The sequence below is a fragment of the Geotrypetes seraphini genome, chromosome 6 (genome assembly GCF_902459505.1).
Source record: "Geotrypetes seraphini chromosome 6, aGeoSer1.1, whole genome shotgun sequence".
Classification (NCBI taxonomy): Eukaryota; Metazoa; Chordata; class Amphibia; order Gymnophiona; family Dermophiidae; genus Geotrypetes; species Geotrypetes seraphini.
The window spans coordinates 122,630,669-122,649,030 of NC_047089.1; the positions used below are offsets into that span (position 1 = coordinate 122,630,669).

The 18,362-nt window shown below is 41.3% G+C and overlaps 1 protein-coding gene across 6 annotated transcripts in view; it reads right to left on the reverse strand.

The window, feature by feature from the left end:
- Positions 1 to 18,362, reverse strand: part of TPP2 (tripeptidyl peptidase 2) — a 1,323,399-nt gene that overhangs the window by 1,275,737 nt on the left and 29,300 nt on the right. The window lies entirely within an intron of this gene.

Below are 18,362 nucleotides of genomic sequence, written 5' to 3' on the forward strand. Positions count from 1 at the left end.
CGGCCCGTAAGATACTTAAGAACATAAGAACATAAGAACATAAGCGTTGCCTCTGCCGGGTCAGACCAGGGGTCCATCGTGCCCGGCAGTCCGCTCCCGCGGCGGCCCCCCAGGTCCATGACCTGAAAGTGTTCCCTACCTAACTTAAAATACCCATACCCTGTTCACTCAATGTCCTGTAAGGTAAATCTCTATTTGTACCCTGTTATCCCTTTCGCTTCCAGGAAGTCATCCAGTCCCTTTTTGAACCCCAGAATTGTACTCTGTCCTATCACCTCTCCGGGAAGCGCGTTCCAGGTGTCCACCACCCTCTGAGTGAAGAAGAACTTCCTTGCATTCGTTATGAATCTGTCTCCTCTCAGTTTTTCTGAATGACCTCTTGTTTTAGTTGTCCCTGCTAGTCTAAAGAATCTGTCCCTCTCCACCTTCTCTATGCCTTTCATGATTTTATAAGTTTCTATCATGTCCCCTCTCAGTCTCCGCTTCTCCAGGGTAAAGAGCCCCAGCCTGTCTAACCGTTCGGCATATGAAAGGTTCTCCATACCCTTTATCATCCTCGTTGCCCTCCTCTGAACCCTCTCGAGTATTGCCATGTCCTTCTTGAGGTATGGTGACCAGTATTGGACGCAGTATTCCAGATGTGGGCGCACCATTGCTCGATACAGTGGCAGGATAACTTCTTTTGTTCTGGTAGTGATACCTTTTTTGATAATGCCCAGCATTCTGTTCGCTTTTTTTGAGGCCGCTGCACATTGTGCCGCCTGCTTCATTGTGTTATCCACCAATACCCCCAGATCTTTTTCTTGACTTCCTTCCCCGAGTACCCTCCCTCCCATCGTATAGCTGTACATGTAGTTCCCCTTCCCTATGTGCAAGACCTTACATTTCTCCACATTGAAGCTCATCTGCCATTTTTTTTGCCCACTCACTCATTTTGTTCAGGTCGCTCTGCAGTTCTTTGCATTCTTCAACAGTTCCGGCCCTGCTGGAGAGTTTTGTGTCATCCGCGAATTTGATAACTTCGCACTTTGTCCCCGTTTCTAGATCATTAATAAATATATTGAACAGCAACGGTCCCAGCACTGACCCCTGTGGAACACCACTTGTGACCCCTATCCAGTCAGAGTAGTGCCCCTTTACTCCTACCCTCTGTTTCCTGTCCGCCAGCCAATTTTTGATCCATCTGTACACGTTTCCTTCCACCCCGTGACTCCACAGCTTCTTCAGTAAGCGTTCATGGGGCACCTTGTCAAAGGCTTTTTGGAAATCCAGATATATAATGTCTACTGGGTCACCTTGGTCCAATTGCTTACTTATCCCCTCAAAGAAATGCAGTAGATTTGTCTGGCATGATCGGCCTTTACAGAAACCATGCTGACTCGATCTCATCAGATTATTTTTTTCTATATGCTCGTTGATACCTTCCCTGATCATTGATTCGACCATCTTCCCCGGAACAGAGGTTAAACTCACCGGTCTGTAGTTTCCCGGGTCGCCTCTCGATCCTTTTTTGAAGATCGGTGTAACATTCGCTATCCTCCAGTCCTCCGGGATTACCCCTGTTCTCAAGGACAGGTTGCAAATATGCTGCAGTAATTCTGCTGTTTCGTCTCTAAGCTCTTTTAGTATTCTCGGGTGGATCCCGTCTGGGCCCGGAGCTTTGTCCGTTCTTAATCTATCTATCTGCCTGAGAACGTCTTCGAGGCTTACCTCCATGCATGATAGTTTCCCCTCCTGATCTCCCCTGAAGATTTTTTCCGGTTCTGGCACATTGGATGTGTCCTCTATTGTAAAGACCGACGAGAAGAACTTGTTTAGCCTACCAGCCACCTCTTTTTCCTCTTTCACCACTCCCTTCCGGTCACCCTCGTCCAGGGGCCCCACCTCCTCCCTCGCTGGCTGTTTCCCTTTCACATACCGGAAAAATGGTTTGAAATTTTTTGCTTCCTTGGCTAGTCTCTCCTCATACTCTTTCTTGGCTTTCCTGACTACTCGGTGACATTCTTTTTGTTGCTTCCTGTGCTCTCTCCAGTTTCCTTCAGTTTTGTCCTTTTTCCACTTCCGAAATGATTTTTTCTTGTCTCCTATCACTTTCTTTACTTCACTGGTTATCCATGCAGGGTCCTTTGTCTGATTTTTCTTGGAACCTTTCCTAAATCTTGGTATATATAGGTTTTGTGCCTTGTTTACTGTGTCCTTGAATAGGGACCAGGCTTGCTCCACAGTCCGCGTTTCCTTGGAGCTGTTTCTGAGCTTTTTTCTCACCATTTGTCTCATGGCATCATAGTTCCCTTTCTTGAAGTTAAATGTTGTTGCCTTGGTTCTCTTTCCCATAGGTAGTCCTACTTGCACTTTGAACTGAATCATGTTGTGGTCACTGGTTCCTAGTGGTCCTATGATCTCCACATCCTTCGCGGGGCCTTTCAGCCCATTGAGGATCAGATCCAGAGTCGCTGATCCTCTCGTTGGTGCCTCGACTAGTTGTTCCATGAAGCAGTCCTGTACTGCTTCCAGGAACTCCGTTTCCCTTGCACATTTTGAGTTTCCGAGACACCAGTCTATCCCAGGATAGTTGAAATCTCCCATAACTATGGTGTTTGGGTTCTTGCATTCCCTTCTCAGCTCGGCTACCATTTCTGTATCTTCAGCTTCAGTTTGCCCAGGTGGACGGTAGAACAGTCCCATCTTTATCTCGGCTCCGTTGCTTCCTGGTACTTTGATCCACAATGCCTCCAGTTGGGCATTTGTCTCTGCTGTGTCCACAGTGGTTGAGTGAATTGTATCCCTTATGTATAGTGCTATTCCTCCCCCCTTCTGGTAAGTCCTGTCTTTTCGGTAGAGTTTGTATCCTGGCAGTACTATGTCCCATTTGTTTTCCTCGTTCCACCATGTTTCCGTGATCCCTATGATGTCTAGTTTCTCATTATTGGCCATGACCTCTAGTTCCCCCATTTTGTTCTTTAGGCTCCTTGCATTTGTATACATGCAGTTCAAGTCCTGGCATTTTCTCTTCCTTTCTATTTCATCTTGCATTTCATTCTTCATTTTGTCCCCTTCCTGGCCTGCCAACTCCTGAGTATTGTCTCTTTTGGCCTTTCTTTGTGGTAGATTCCTATTGCCTTCCCCTTGTGGCATGTTCCTATTGTCCTCCTCTTGTTCTCTCTCAACATCCAATCCCGTTTTGACTTCCCCTTCCAGTATGTTCATCCTGGCCCCCTCTCGCTTCATCTGACTCCCTTGTTTGTTCATAGTCTGTTGCTTGCCACTTGTGTCATCCCCAAAATCTTTCCCCTCAGTACCCTCATTGGGTACTGTTTCCCGAACCGTCGATACCAGGTCGACTGTCGGCTTTCCCCCTCTTCTTAGTTTAAAGCTTGCTCTATCGCACTTCTGACGTTATTTGCTAGTTGTCTGGTTCCCGCCTTGCTCAGGTGTAGACCATCCTTCTTGAAAAGCTTGTTCTTTCCCCAGAACGTTGTCCAGTTCCTCACGAAGAGAAATCCCTCTTCCTCACACCATTTTCTCATCCATGCGTTAATTGATTGTAGCTCCGTCTGCCTCTTCGTTTCTGCCCTCGGTACTGGCAGGATCTCTGAGAAGGCTATCCTCTGGGTCCTCATCTTCAGTTTCCTTCCTAAGATTTTGAATTGTTCAGTCAGTGCATTCTTGCTGTAGTCCCTCCTGGTGACATCGTTCGTCCCGACGTGGACTATCACTGCTGTCTCTTCCGTCTCTGCTCCTTCCAAGATTCTCTCAATCTTGTCAACGATGTCCTTTGTTCTCGCTCCTGGGAGACAGGTCACTAGCCGATCCTCTCTCCCTCCTGCTATGTGACTGTCAACGTGCCTCAGGATTGAGTCTCCCACCAGGATTGCAGATTTCCCTTCTTTCAGCCTCCGTGTCGGCCGCAGGTCTGTGTCCTTGGTGTTCTTTGTTTCTTCCAGCAAGGTTCCTCCGCGGGCATCCTCTACCTTGGTGTCAGATGTTCCTTGTCCTCTGCTCTGTGTGTCTTCCTCATTTCCGTGCTCCTGTTCTTCCACTCTCCTGTAGGCATCATCAATGAACCTCTCGAGCTCCCTGACTTGTTCCTCGTTGCACTCATCTTGCATGGGGTCTTCGGCTGTCTGGAAGGGGGCTTCGGAGATGTAGAGTCCCTCCAGCTCCTGGATCCTGAACGTCTCGATCATGTCCCCCCTCTCTCTGCGCTCCTCGAGCGAATATAGCTGTAATTTGTCAAGCCGTTTTTCGTATGGTAGATCCTTGAGTCCCGAGACCATCCGGTGGCCATTCTTTGCACCGACTCCAGTCTCAGCACATCCTTGCGATAATGCGGCCTCCAGAATTGCACACAGTATTCCAGGTGGGGCCTCACCATGGATCTATACAATGGCATAATGACTTCCGCCTTACGACTGACGAAACCCCTTCATATGCAGCCCATGATTTGTCTTGCCTTGGACGAAGCCTGCTCCACTTGATTGGCAGACTTCATGTCCTCACTGACGATTACCCCCAAGTCTCGTTCTGCTACCGTTTTTGCTAGGATCTCGCCATTAAGGGTATAAGACTTGCATGGATTCTGGCTGCCCAGGTGCATAACTTTGCATTTTTTGGCATTGAAGTTGAGTTGCCATGTCCTAGACCATCGCTCCAGTAGGAGTAGGTCGTGCATCATGTTGTCGGGCACTGAATCTTCGTCTGTTGTGCATTTGCCCACTACATTACTCAGTTTGGCGTCATCGGCGAATAATGTTATTTTACCTCGAAGCCCTTCTGCCAAGTCTCTTATAAAGATGTTAAATAGGATTGGGCCCAAGACTGAGCCCTGTGGTACTCCACTAATCACCTCCGTCATTTCGGAGGGGGTGCCGTTCACCACCACCCTTTGGAGCCTACCTCCAAGCCAGCTCCCAACCCATTTCGTCAATGTGTTACCTAATCCTATAGAACTCATCTTGCTCAGTAACCTGCGGTGTGGTACGCTATCGAATGCTTTGCTAAAGTCCAGGTACATGATGTCCAGGGACTCCCCAATATCCAGCTTCCCCGTTACCCAGTCAAAGAAGCTGATCAGGTTGGATTGGCAGGATCTCCCCTTAGTAAATCCATGTTGTCGGGGATCCCGTAGATTCTCCTCATCCAGGATCTTATCTAATTGGTGTTTGATTAGAGTTTCCATTAGTTTGCTCACTATCGATGTTAGACTCACTGGTCTGTAGTTTGCTGTCTCCATCTTTGAGCCTTTCTTGTGGAGTGGAATGACGTTAGCCGTCCTCCAGTCCAACGGGACACTGCCTGTACTAAGGGAGAGGTTGAAGAGCGCGGACAGTGGCTCCGCCAAGACATCACTCAGCTCCCTAAGCACCCTGGGGTGCAGGTTGTCCGGCCCCATTGCTTTGTTAACCTTGAGCTTTGACAGCTCACCGTAGACACTGCTGGGCGTAAACTCAAAGTTACTAAACGGGTCAACTGAGCCAACCCTTGTCTGTAGCTGAGGGTTGAGCCCTGGCGCTTCTCGGGTGAAGTATTCATTTTTTTTTTTAAGTTCAATCATATTTATTAACATTTTAATGTATACATACATCTAAAGCATGAATGACAGTTTCTTGACAGTGATAACAAAAAGCATATACATTGACATTCATGCTACAATATAATATCAAGTAGTAATGATATGACAGGAACAACTAACAAAACCAGAACTAAAAGCACTGGTCAGACGTAATGGCGAATGTATAATGATATTTTGCATAAAGTGCTGTATACGTTATCTCATTGTTCATTGTGCAGAGTAATATACAACATATTAATCTCCTAAACCTAGTATCACAGTAGGCACAACAGTACTAACATTACTTTCAATATAATCATTAGTGTCAGTAGCATAGACAGGGTCTCTAGTTCGACAGGGGCCACGGCAGCTCGGAGATCATAACCCACACTCCGTTAGTGTAAGTAATGATGATCACATTAATTTGAATCTGGATATGTATCCCTTTCGAGTGGCTGCAACTCTCTCATATTTTGCATATAGACATAGTGTTCCACCATTCAATGTGGGATACATTGGAAAAGTCTTTCCATTTAGATAGAATGATACGCAGTGCTACTAATAAAAGAAACTGAAGCAATGGAACTTTATCTGTTGGTATCAGCATGTGTGAGCTAGTTAAACTAATAAGTAATTTTGGATATGTCAACTGTTCTGTAATTCCTAGGAAAGAGCAAATTTGTGCCCAGACTGAATTCCAATAATCTCTTAATAATGGGCAGTCATAAATCATATGTTGTAACGTTCCTATTGAAAGTTTACAGGACCAGCATATTCCATCCATCTTCTCTATTTGTAATTTCGACAGTTTACTTGGTGTCCAAAAAGCACGATATATCAAAAAGAAAAAAGACTGATATAATGCTGCCGAACTAGTCATCTTATAGATCACAGTCCACATCTGAGACCAATCTACCTCTTCTATGGGTATCCCTAATTCTTCTCTCCATTTTGATTGTGTAGAATGTTGAGAAGTGGACCTGTGCACTTGAATCAGTTTATACCAATTTGAGGCTTCTTTTTTTTTGTAAGCAAATAATGCACAATATTTCAAAAGATCTGGGTCTTTCCATTGTTCTGATTTATTACGTATAATGTCGTGAAAAGCGTGTTTGAGTTGCAGCCACTGAAAAAATGAAGATGGGGGTAGACAATATCTAGTTCTTAAAATATCATAGGGTATCCAATTGCTACCATCATATAAGTGGCCTAATGAATGTATCCCCGCAGATTTCCAACGTTTCCAATTTACTGTGTTGTTCTGAATTTGTATGGAGGGATTATTCCAAATTGGAATATGTAATGAACTATCCCATTTATGAGGTAAAAGTTTGTCCATTGTTTTTATAGCCGTCGTAGTGGCCTCTAACACAAGATCTCTATTAGTCAAAAATCCAGAAGATGAAACAAAGGCCAGTGATGAAAGTGAAGTCCACTTATATTTTTCTATATCAAACATTATCCAAATATTATCGTCCCTCACATTAGTGTCATGTAAGATCCATTTAGCCCCTTGTCTAAGTAGGAAGGCATAATGGTAATCCAAAAAATTAGGAAAATTCGTACCCCCTTCACATTTAGGCAATTTTAATCTGCTTAGTGCAATTCTGGGAGTCTTAGTATTCCACAGAAATTTAGTTAGCAATTGATCTACTCTTTTGTAGAATGATGGGGGAAATAAAACTGGTAACATATTTAGGGGATATAGGATTTTTGGAGCTATCATCATCTTAATCGTTTCCATACGACCCCACCAAGACAGATTTAAGGGACTCCACCTAGCAGTGAGTGTAGTAATCATGTGTAATATATCCTCCATTACAAACTTGATAGTGTCTTCCACCGTAGGTCCAAAATGTATTCCTAAATATTTAAGTTTTACTTGAGCCCACCGAAAATTATGATCTGTGATAGTATGTTGTAATACATATTTATTTAGTGGGAGCAATTCTGTCTTAGAAGTGTTAAGTTTGTAACCCGAGTTTTGGGAGTAAGAATTTATGAGATGCAACAAACTTGACAGCGAATTAGGATCAGTATAAATTAACACATCATCCGCATACGCAGTAAGTTTTATTTCAGTAGATCCACATCTAACACCCATTATTTCAGGAGATTGTTGAATACTAATGAGTAAAGGCTCTAGCGCTATGTTAAATAGTAACGGGGATAATGGGCATCCCTGTCGAGTACCACGTGTGGGGTAAAACGATTCCGAATTTAGTCCATTTATTCTAACAGAGGTAGAGGGTTTAGTATATAATATCCGTACCATTGATATAAATTTATTAGAAAATCCAAACCAAGACATTGTTTGAAATAAAAAATCCCATTCTACCCGGTCAAATGCTTTTTCCGCATCTAGCGCCAAAGCCAGGAAGGGATGAGATGAATGCTGGGCAATTTGAATGATTGAGGTGAACAGTCTGGTATTATCACTAGCAAGTCTACCTTGCATGAATCCATTCTGTTCTTTACCTATCAATAGAGGTAATACTTTTTGAATTCTATTAGCCAAAATTTTTGCATATATTTTTGCATCTACATTAATTAGGGAGAGTGGTCTATAATTCTGTATTTTCAACGGATCCTTCCCTGGCTTGGGTAACACTATTATGGACGCTTCAGTAAAAGTACCCTTGATATCCTCCGTATCATAATAATAATTAAACAACTGGCATAGCTGAGGTGTTAATATATCTTGAAATGTAGAATAAAATTCAACTGTGAACCCATCTGGTCCCGGGGATTTTTTCTTTGCCATCGAAGACAGAGATGCTATAATGTCGTGCCCAGTAATCTGAGCTTCTAAATGATTATTATGTACCGAATTTAATTGTGGTCTTTGAAGAGACGGTTTTAAAAATATTTTCGGGTCAGTGAGACTTTTCTGTAGCGTATAAAGTTTCATAAAATAATTTAAATTGTTTAATGATTAGCTTGGGGTCCGTATGTTTGGTGCCCTTTTCATCTAAAATAGCATAAATATAGGATTTCTCCTCACGCATCTTTAAATATTGAGCTAATAAATGTCCACTTCTATTGTTTGAACTGTGATAAGACGCAGATTGCATAAATAGCGTATTCCCAGCCTGAGTACTTAATAATAAATTATATTTTAGCCTTCTTTCTCTTAGTTGTTGTAATAATTGCATATTTGTTGGATTCAATTGATGCGAAATCTCAAGTTTTCTGATCTCAGATGTTTGATCAATAAGGGATTTTTGGGTGTTTTTTTTTATTTTTGCTTGATATGCTATTATGCAGCCTCTAATGTATGCTTTACATGCATCCCATAATGTTACTCTATCCACTTGTACATTATCATTCATCTCAAAGTATTCAAGTAAAGCATTTCTTATGTGAGTAGTAAACTGCGGATCTTCCAGTAATGTATTATTAAATCTCCATGTAGATGAAGACTGTCTAGGTAATAGATTATCCAAGTGTATTTCTATAGCAGCATTATCTGAAATCGATATCTCATTAATCACTGCATTTAGTAAACATGGAGTTAAACATTTGCTTATGAGAAAATAATCTATTCGAGAGTAGGAATTATGGGGTGGAGAGTAGAAAGAGTACTGCATCTCCATCTGATGTAAAAATCTCCAAGAATCTATTAAATTTAACTGAGACAGCATATTGTGTAAGCTATGCCAGGCCTTCGTGATTCTATAAGATACAGTGGATTTCCTATCAAGTGATGGTTCTAAAACTATATTAAAATCCCCAGCTATAATGTAAGCTTGAGCATGCTCTGCTAGGGCTAGTGAAGTGAGGGTATCAAAGAATAACGGATCATCAATGTTCGGGGCATAAATATTGAATATTACGATAGTGTATTGTACTATTTGAATCTTAACCATGTTCCACCTCCCTTCTAAGTCGTTTTTGTGTGCGAGGATGTTTAGATTTTGACATGACCTAATCAACATTGCAGTTCCATTCTTCTTATTTACCGCTGGTGAATAATAGACATCTTTTGCCCAAGGAGCTTTTAATTTTTGACTTTCAGTATCTGTTAAGTGAGTTTCTTGAAATAATAGTATATCTGGAGATTTGCGGGAGGCATATGTAATTATCTTCTTTTTCTTAATTGGATTATTAAGACCCTTTACATTTAGAGAAAGTAATCTCAATGACATAAGAGTGGAAATATCTGTTGTTTTAAGCTGCCGTAGCCCCTGTGAACCAGACCATGTCTCATCTCCGTGTAATGTATATCGACAATGTACCATACATCTGTACCAAAATACCATATCTGCGTCAACCTAACAACAAAATGGACGCAAACATGATAGAAATATCTATGGGAAGCGAACAGGTGAGAAGCAGCACAACTCTTCCCAGCCACTAATTGTAAACATTAGAATGCTATCACTAAGCTCTATAAGAAAGCCTATCACATAGACAATGGTGTTATCATATTATATATCAACAAGTCAAATGATGGAGGATAAACTCCATCAAGTACCTTCCAATCCACAACATGTGTTAAAGTCCTTCAAGTATATATATATGGAGTAAGAAACAAACCAGGGCAGTATGAATAAGAAAGACCCATATTGTCAGTACAACGCCAGAGCTTACAGTGCCACTTATATCAATGAATTAACTAATATAACTCTAGATATCATTATATGTAATATCGTAATAAAGCAAATTCTATTACTCTACATTTAGCTGTATAAATACAGGAAAAATAATCCAGATCAATAAAGTGAAGTAAAATGTATGTAAATCCCTAACATCAATTCAGTATACTCTTAGGTGATTAATTATATTGATTAATTTAGTTACTGTAGTTACATGAAATATGGAGCGTGAGCCGTATGGAATTGTAATAATAATGCATCATAAGCATATAGGGTAATGTGTACTGTATTAATTTAAACAAGGAAACAAGGAATTGTAATATAAGAAAATTATCAATTTGTATAGTAGTAGGGCAGGAGCCGAATAATCTTATAGCCCCAGTACCATGCAGTTGTCTGTGTTATTATGAATTACAATATCGTAACAGAGGTAATGGTAATATTTAAATCAGAATATAGAATGAAGTAGGAACTAAATAAACCAAATAACATCATTCCCTTGTAAATATGTAAAATGAAATATACAATATTAAATAATCAAGCAAATAGAGGTTGATATATCTATGGTAAATTGCAAAAGTAACGCATGATCTGAATAAACCTATAACAGCTGTTCAGTGCAATTGTTTATGGTGTATAACATAGATTAATCCAGTAGACAATGAATACCTTATGTTATACCGGTAACCATCATTAACACATGGGCCGAATAAACATATGACATCAGCCCATTGTTAGTGTGTGTGGTAATATGAATGACCTTAATTGTACCAGGAGAGTTCTGATACCAGTTAGTAGAGACTAATTTGTAGATTAATGATCACGAACCCAATAACTGCAGTATCCGAACCATGTCTGTGTTTATATGTATGTTAATAATTTGATCTAGGGAGTATTGATGCTGTTTGAATAGAACAGGATATTGGTTACTGAAATAGGAACCGAATAAACCAAATAACATCAGTTCACTATAGATATGCAAAATGAATTATACAGTGATAATTAGACAATCGAATAGTGGTTGATATGAATGTGATAAATTATAAACGCAAAGCATGGGCTGAATAAACCTATAACATCAGCTCAATGCAATTGCATATGATGTATGGCACGGAGTGATCCATCATGTAGTGAATAGTGGATATTTTATAATATGTCAATTTGCCAACAGTAAAGCATTGTCCGTATAAACATATGACAACAGTCCAATGCTAGAATGTATGGGATTATGGATGATCTTGATTTAACCAAAAGAGTGTTGATACCTGCTAGTATATACACTTTGACAGATTAATGCATAGAAACCAAATAAAGCTTACGATATCGGAACTATAATAGTATGATTGTAAGTATGTATGTTAATAATTCAACACAGGGAGTATTGATGCTTACTGATTAGAACAGAATGTAGGTTAATGAAGTAGGAACCGAATAAACCAAATAACATCAGTTCCCTATAAATATGGAAAATGAAATATATAGTGTTACTTAATCAAGCAGGTAGTGGTTGTTATAAATATGGTAAGTTACATATGGAAAGCATGAGCTGAATAAACCTATAACATCATCTCACTGCAAGTGCATACGGTATAAGATATTGAGCAATCCAGCAGGTAATGACTATTTTATAGTATGCCAAGTTACCAACAGTAAAGCATTGAACGAATAAGCATATGACATCAGACCAATGCTAGTGTGTGTGGAAATATGAAGGACCTAGTTTAACCAGGAGAATGTTGTTACCAGCTAGTAGGGGCAAATTTGAAGGGTAGTGAACCAAAATCAAACAAAATTTGCTATAACAGACCTATGACATTATGCTTGTATGCATGTACTTTGATAATTTAGCCCAAGGAATAACAGAACAATATCTGTGTGAATGTAAGTATGTATGTCAATAATTTAACTAAGGGAATATTGATATTTGTTGAATAATATAAATTATAGGTTAATGAAATAGGGACCGAATAGAGCAAATAACATCAGTACCCTATAAGTATGTAAAATGAAATATGTAATGTTAGTTAATCTAGCAGATAGTAGTTAATATAAATATGTAAAAATGCAAAAGTGAAGCATGAGCTGAATAAACCTATAACATCAGCTCAATGCCATTTTGCATGATGGTATGAATGACATTGAGATAGCCAGTAAAATATTGTCAATTATCAGTAATAGCCAAGACATATATTAATGAGCAGAAATCAAAGACAGCTGATCAGCTATCCCCAACAATCTGACAGATCAACTGTGAATGCTCAAGAACACACAAAGCATAAAAGCACACTGTCACTTTTCTATCTGAGAAAGATGCAAACTGTAACAAAGAAATGCCGTAAGCCCTTCGCATAGCCTCCTAATGGTAGATTATCAGCGTATGATTCAATCTGGAACTGATTGTGCGCTCCGTTTGATTTCTGTAGCCGAAGGCCCCAAAAACATAGGCAGCAATGAAAAGTGGTAAAGAGATTAAACGTATTTTTTGAAATCCTAGCAGTATTCACTTGAGACGCTTAAGTTTGCAAACGTAAACTTAGATAGTTAAAGGAAAGAAAACTGTTGCGTGCACTGTAGATTCTCATGGCGTGCTGATGACGTGCTGACGTTATTTTCTTTGTATGGCGCGAAAGTTTCGCGCTGAAAACCACATGGCTCATCTTCAGGAAGAAGGAGGTAGCGCCATATTTGGTAAGTGAAGAACTTGAAATGACTTTAAGTAAATTCGTTTTGTCGAGATTGAAAGTTATTGCTTCATTGCAATCGATCCTGCTGTATCAACATTCAGTTGTTGTCACAAGAGTTAATCGTAGCAAACAGGAGAACATGTTTCACCATTGTCTTTAGCTGTACTCTTATTCCTCGAATAACAGAAAACATATTAATCATATAAAGAGATGACAACTTCAAATATTATGATCACACTGCGTCGATAGTTGAAGGGCTCCTTTCTTCAATATAATCCGCTAGTGCAGCCGGATCTGTATAATCTTTGGTATTATTGTTAAGAGTTACACGCATTCTCGCGGGGTACATCATCCCATATTTTGCATTTAATTCTTTTAGCTTTGGTCGATAGGCTAGCAGTTGTTTCCGGAGCTGTGCCGTTTTCTTACTTAGATCCGGTACAAATAAAATAGTGTATCCATCAAGTTTCAAAGGCGATTTTACTCTTGCTTTAGCCATTATTTCTGGTATCTGGCTGTATCTCAACAGACGAAACACAATCGGGCGCGGGTAGCGGGCATTGGTTAGCTTGTGCGAAGGTACCCGGTGTGCCCTGTCTATTTACATTACATTACATTACATTAGGGATTTCTATTCCGCCATTACCTTGCGGTTCAAGGCGGATTACAAAAGGTTAATTTAAAAAAGACAGTATTTAGCGGTATTTAGCGGTATCTAGCGGTTTATCAAATTTGATATCAAGTATTTTCGGAATAAAACTTTCCAAATATTTAACCATATCCGTTGATTCTGTCCCTTCTGGTATTCCCAAAATTCTAAGATTATTACGCCGAGAGCGGAGATTTGCGTCCTCCAGATCTCTTTCTAAATTAGCAATTTTTTTACATTGTACCTGGAGTTCTTTAATGGCTGTTTGATGATTTGATTGCTTATCCTCGACAGCAGTTAAACGTTGCTGGAATTGAGTAACATCTTCTCTCATGTCAGCTAGCTCTGATTTTATTTCAGCCACATCTATGCCTACATCGGCAAGCATGGTTCTCAGTGCTTTAAGCTCAGCCATGATGTTCTGAGAGCTGTCTTCTTCTTTGGATTCTTCTGTCGATTTTTTGGGAGATGGAGGATCAGGTTTATGTCTTTTTCCTACTTTGGAAGTTGCCATAACTCTATATTGAGTACTTACAATAATAGAACTTCTATATTGTTAGTATAAGTTGAATTAAATCTCGATTCTGTAATGATGTGGCTGGAGCTCAAAAGTTATGCTGCCATCTCTCCACCGGCTCGCTAGCGCCCCCGGTGAAGTATTCATTTAATAGCTGGGCTTTTTCCAAATCCTTTTCCACATAGTCTCCGTCTGGTTTCCTAAGACGTACAATCCCGCCTGAGTTTTTTCTTCTATCACTGATATACCTGAAGAAGGATTTATCTCCCTTCTGGATGTTCTTTGCTAGAGACTCCTCCATGAGGAATTTAGTCTCCCTGACTGCTGTTTTGACGGCTTTTGATTTGGCCAGGTAGTCTGCTCTAGAGTCCTGCTTCCCTGATTGTTTGTAAGAGATGAATGCTTTTTTCTTCTCCTTGATCAGGTCTGAGATCTCCGCAGTAAACCACTGTGGCTTATTGTTCCTTCACCGTTTACTTACTGATTTTACATAGCGGTTTGTTGCTTCTTGTATGGTTGCTTTCAAAGTCGACCACATGTCTTCCACGTTATCGGTTTCTTCTTGGCTTTGTAGCGCCTGGTGAACGAAGTCTCCCATTTCTTTGAAATTTGTGTCCTTGAATTTGAGGACATTGGTTAGTGTAGTAGATTTAGTGAAACCTTTCCTGATATTGAACCATACCATGTTGTGGTCACTGGAGGCCAATGTGTCGCCCACCGAGACCTCTGTGACACTTTCTCCATTGGTAAGTATCAGGTCCAGTATTGCCTGATCCCTTGTCGGTTCCAACACCAGTTGCCTGAGGCTTGCTCCTTTCATAGAGTTTAATAGCCTCCTGCTGCTGCCGGAAGCAGAGGTAAGTGTAACCCAATCCACATCAGGCATGTTGAAGTCACCTAGCAATACTGTGTCCCCACGCAAGGTGATATTTTCTATATCTTCAATTATTTCCATATCCAGGTCATCCTGTTGTCTTGGGGGTCTGTAAATTACGCCAAGATACAAGCATTTGTCCTTCCCTCTGGCCAAATTAACCCAAAGGGATTCCCCAGTATACTGGACATCTGAGATTCTCGTGACCTTAATGTCATCTTTAGTATATAATGCTACACCCCCTCCCTTCCTACCCTCTCTGTCCCGGCGAAGCAAGTTGTAACCCAGTATGACCATGTCCCACCCGTGGGAGTCTGTGAGCCAGGTTTCGGATATCGCCACCACATCCAGGTCGGCATTCCTTATTTCTGTTTCCAATTCCAGGATCTTGTTTCCTAAACTGTGTGCGTTGACGTACATAGCCCTCCATGTTATATTTTTGTTATGTCTCAGTGGGGATATTCCTGTTTGAGCTATTTGAACACCTTTAGCATTGTTTGTGTTATTTGTGCTTTCCTGAGGCTCAGAACCACAATGTGTACTCCTCATATACCCAGAACTACAGTGTGTACTCCCCCTAGACCCGGAATTACAATGTGACCCATAAATATGATGTGACCCTACTCCCGACTCAAAAGTGTGTGCACTCACCCCTGACCCAGAATTTCGGTGTCTACTTTCCTCAGCCTCATAAATGTATTGGCATTTTAGTTCGCCTGGTATGTTGTTTGTGCCTGTACCCTCCCCCGACTTACCTAGTTTAAAGCCCTGTGGAGTAGGCAGATACTCAAGCATTTTTCTCGGTCTGTTCCAGTGGGCTCACAGTAGTGCTGCCCGATTCACGATTCGAATCAGTTCACCAATTCACTTTGGGTGAATCGATTAGAATCGATTTTTAAAAATTGGCTTCCCGATTTGGACCCTCTCCCCTCGCCCCCTAAAGCAGGAGCGGCAGCACTGCTCTTGCTGGCTGGCTGCTGCCGCACCTGTTTTAGAGGGCGAGGAGGGAGGGTCAGTCAGGAGGTGCTGCTGTCCGGCTTCCCTCCTGGCCTCCCCAAAAGACTGCGCCCCTCCCCCCGCCGGAAGACCTCCGTGTTCCCCCTGGCCTCCCTGCACCGTTTACCCTATAGCTTGAGCCTGCAGCTGAAGATCGCGGTTACAGCATCTTTGCAGTACTTTAAGCTGTTTCCTCCACCACGATCCTGCCTTTGACGTCAGAGGAGGGGCAGGACCGCAGCAGAGGAAACAGCTCAAAGCACTGCAAAGACGCTGCAACCGCGATCTTCGGAAGAAACAATGGGTCTAAAAATAGAGGAGAGGGAGAGAGATGATGGACAATGGGATTTAGGGAGGGAAGGAACAGAAAGGGAGAGAAGTTGGACACAAGGGATGGTGTGGAGGGGGTATAGAGATACTGGATAAGAGGGTAGTTGGGAAAAGAAAGGGAGAGATGATGGACCCTGGGGTGGTTGGGAAGGAGGGAGATTTGCTGGATGCAAGGGTAGTTAAGAAAGGTGGATTTGTGGATGGAGACAAAAAAAAAAAAGAAAGATGCCAGACCTCCAGGGGAAGGAAGGGAAACGGAAGGGGAGGACAGAGATGGCAGATGGATGGTTAGAACGGAGAAAGAAGAAAGAAGGAGACCCTAGCAAGCAAGTTATCAGAAGACAACCAGAGCCTGGGACCAACAAAATTTGAATAATGGCCAGACAACAAAAGATAGAAAAACTAATTATATTTTCCATTTTGTAATTACAATATGTCAGATTTGAAATGTGTATCCTGCCAGAGCTGGTGTTAGATCGCAAACGTGGGCTAGGATTTAAGAAAGAGGAAAAGTCTTTTTTGTTTGTTTTGTTTACACCACAGCGCCAGTGTAGTTAGGAGAAGGCAAAGAGGGTGAAGAGGCTATAAAATAAACCCACCAGGATGTTTGAAAAAAACATCCAATTGGATAGGAAAATCAAATCAAATCGAAAAACCAATTCAGTAGGCTGAATCTAATCGAAATTTTTTTTTTCTGAATCGGGCAGTATTAGCTCACAGTCATCTAATGTACCTGGGGCAATGGAGGGATTAAGTGACTTGCCCAGGGCCACAAGGAGCAGCGTGGGTTTGAACCCACTACCTCAGGGTGCTGAGGCTGTAGTTTTAACCACTGTGCCACACTCTCCCCCATAGCCATGTCCTGACTCTGTGTCCAAATACCAAGGTGACTCGGGCCGTCATAGCCCTTCCTGACTTCTTTCACTTCTGGAGACGAAGGATAAGGGAAAGGACTCAAGACTCAGAATTCATCTTGAGGTGTGTGGCGCCTTTGATATTGGACACTTGTGGCCGCCCCATGTTAACAGTACTATAGAGGGTCAGGATAAATTAGCTTTGACTGATATGGGGGCAGGAATCAGTTTTAAAAATAGAGCTTCTCCTACTTGAGATCAGAAAAATGTGGAAATGTATGAGATTCAGGGTATATATGACAGCTTCAAAGTGTGTCGCTATGCCAGTAAAATGGGGCATCTCAGTGCAAAGTGAAAAGAGCAATGACATTTTAGAAATTACTGCCCCCCACTATAGAGTGTACCAAAGAAATAATTGGAATTGATGTCCTCAACCAGTTAGATCTGGTTGTTGCCAATACACACACAAATCCAAGATATATACATATATATTCACCCCCTCACAAAAGAAAACAGTTAAACTGCATGTGAAAATAGATATGCACATCATACCACTTATGTCTGACTCAGTTATGAACGGGGGTCTTGTTTCTCCCTTCTGTGTCCAAACGCACCTCTCTCATGAACTTGGGAAACAGAATAGAGGGAGGAAAGGGAGCATAAACTTGAGACATAGGATAGAAGGATGGAGGGAGTGAGGAAAGAGATGCTGAGGTGGTGGAGGAAATAGAAAGGGAGAATTGTTGGACATGAGTGTCCAAGTGAGCAGGAAAGAGATGGTGCACAAGGAAAAATAAAGAAAGCGTATAATTGTTGGGCATAGGGAGGGAGAGAGGAGTGAGGTAGAGATGCATGGGGAAGAGAGAGATGAGAGGGAGAAATGTTAGATGTGGTGGTGGAGAGGGAATAGATGGAAAGGGATACAAGAGGGGCCTCAAGGATGCAGAGAATGTGCGAAGAATACTAGGATCAGAGGGATGGCTTCTGGATCAGCCACTGGCATCATGTAAGAAATGCCGCCCGTGGTTTTGTAAAGAGAAACAAGTGTATAAGTGTAAACCTCCTATCTTTTCTATTTAAACTATAGTACTTTAAGGACTGTTTCTTTAATGTTTTATGTTTTTATAGATTATGTACTGTACAGAACATAAATACCCACAGATTCTCAAATGATTCGAGTTGCATATAAATTCAACTTAACAGTTTTAAAAATGGAACTCGTTCTTAACCCAGGGACCTCTCATACACTATACACATTGACCCAGACATCTATTCACAATATTTTGGTTTTACAAATGAAATGAAAATG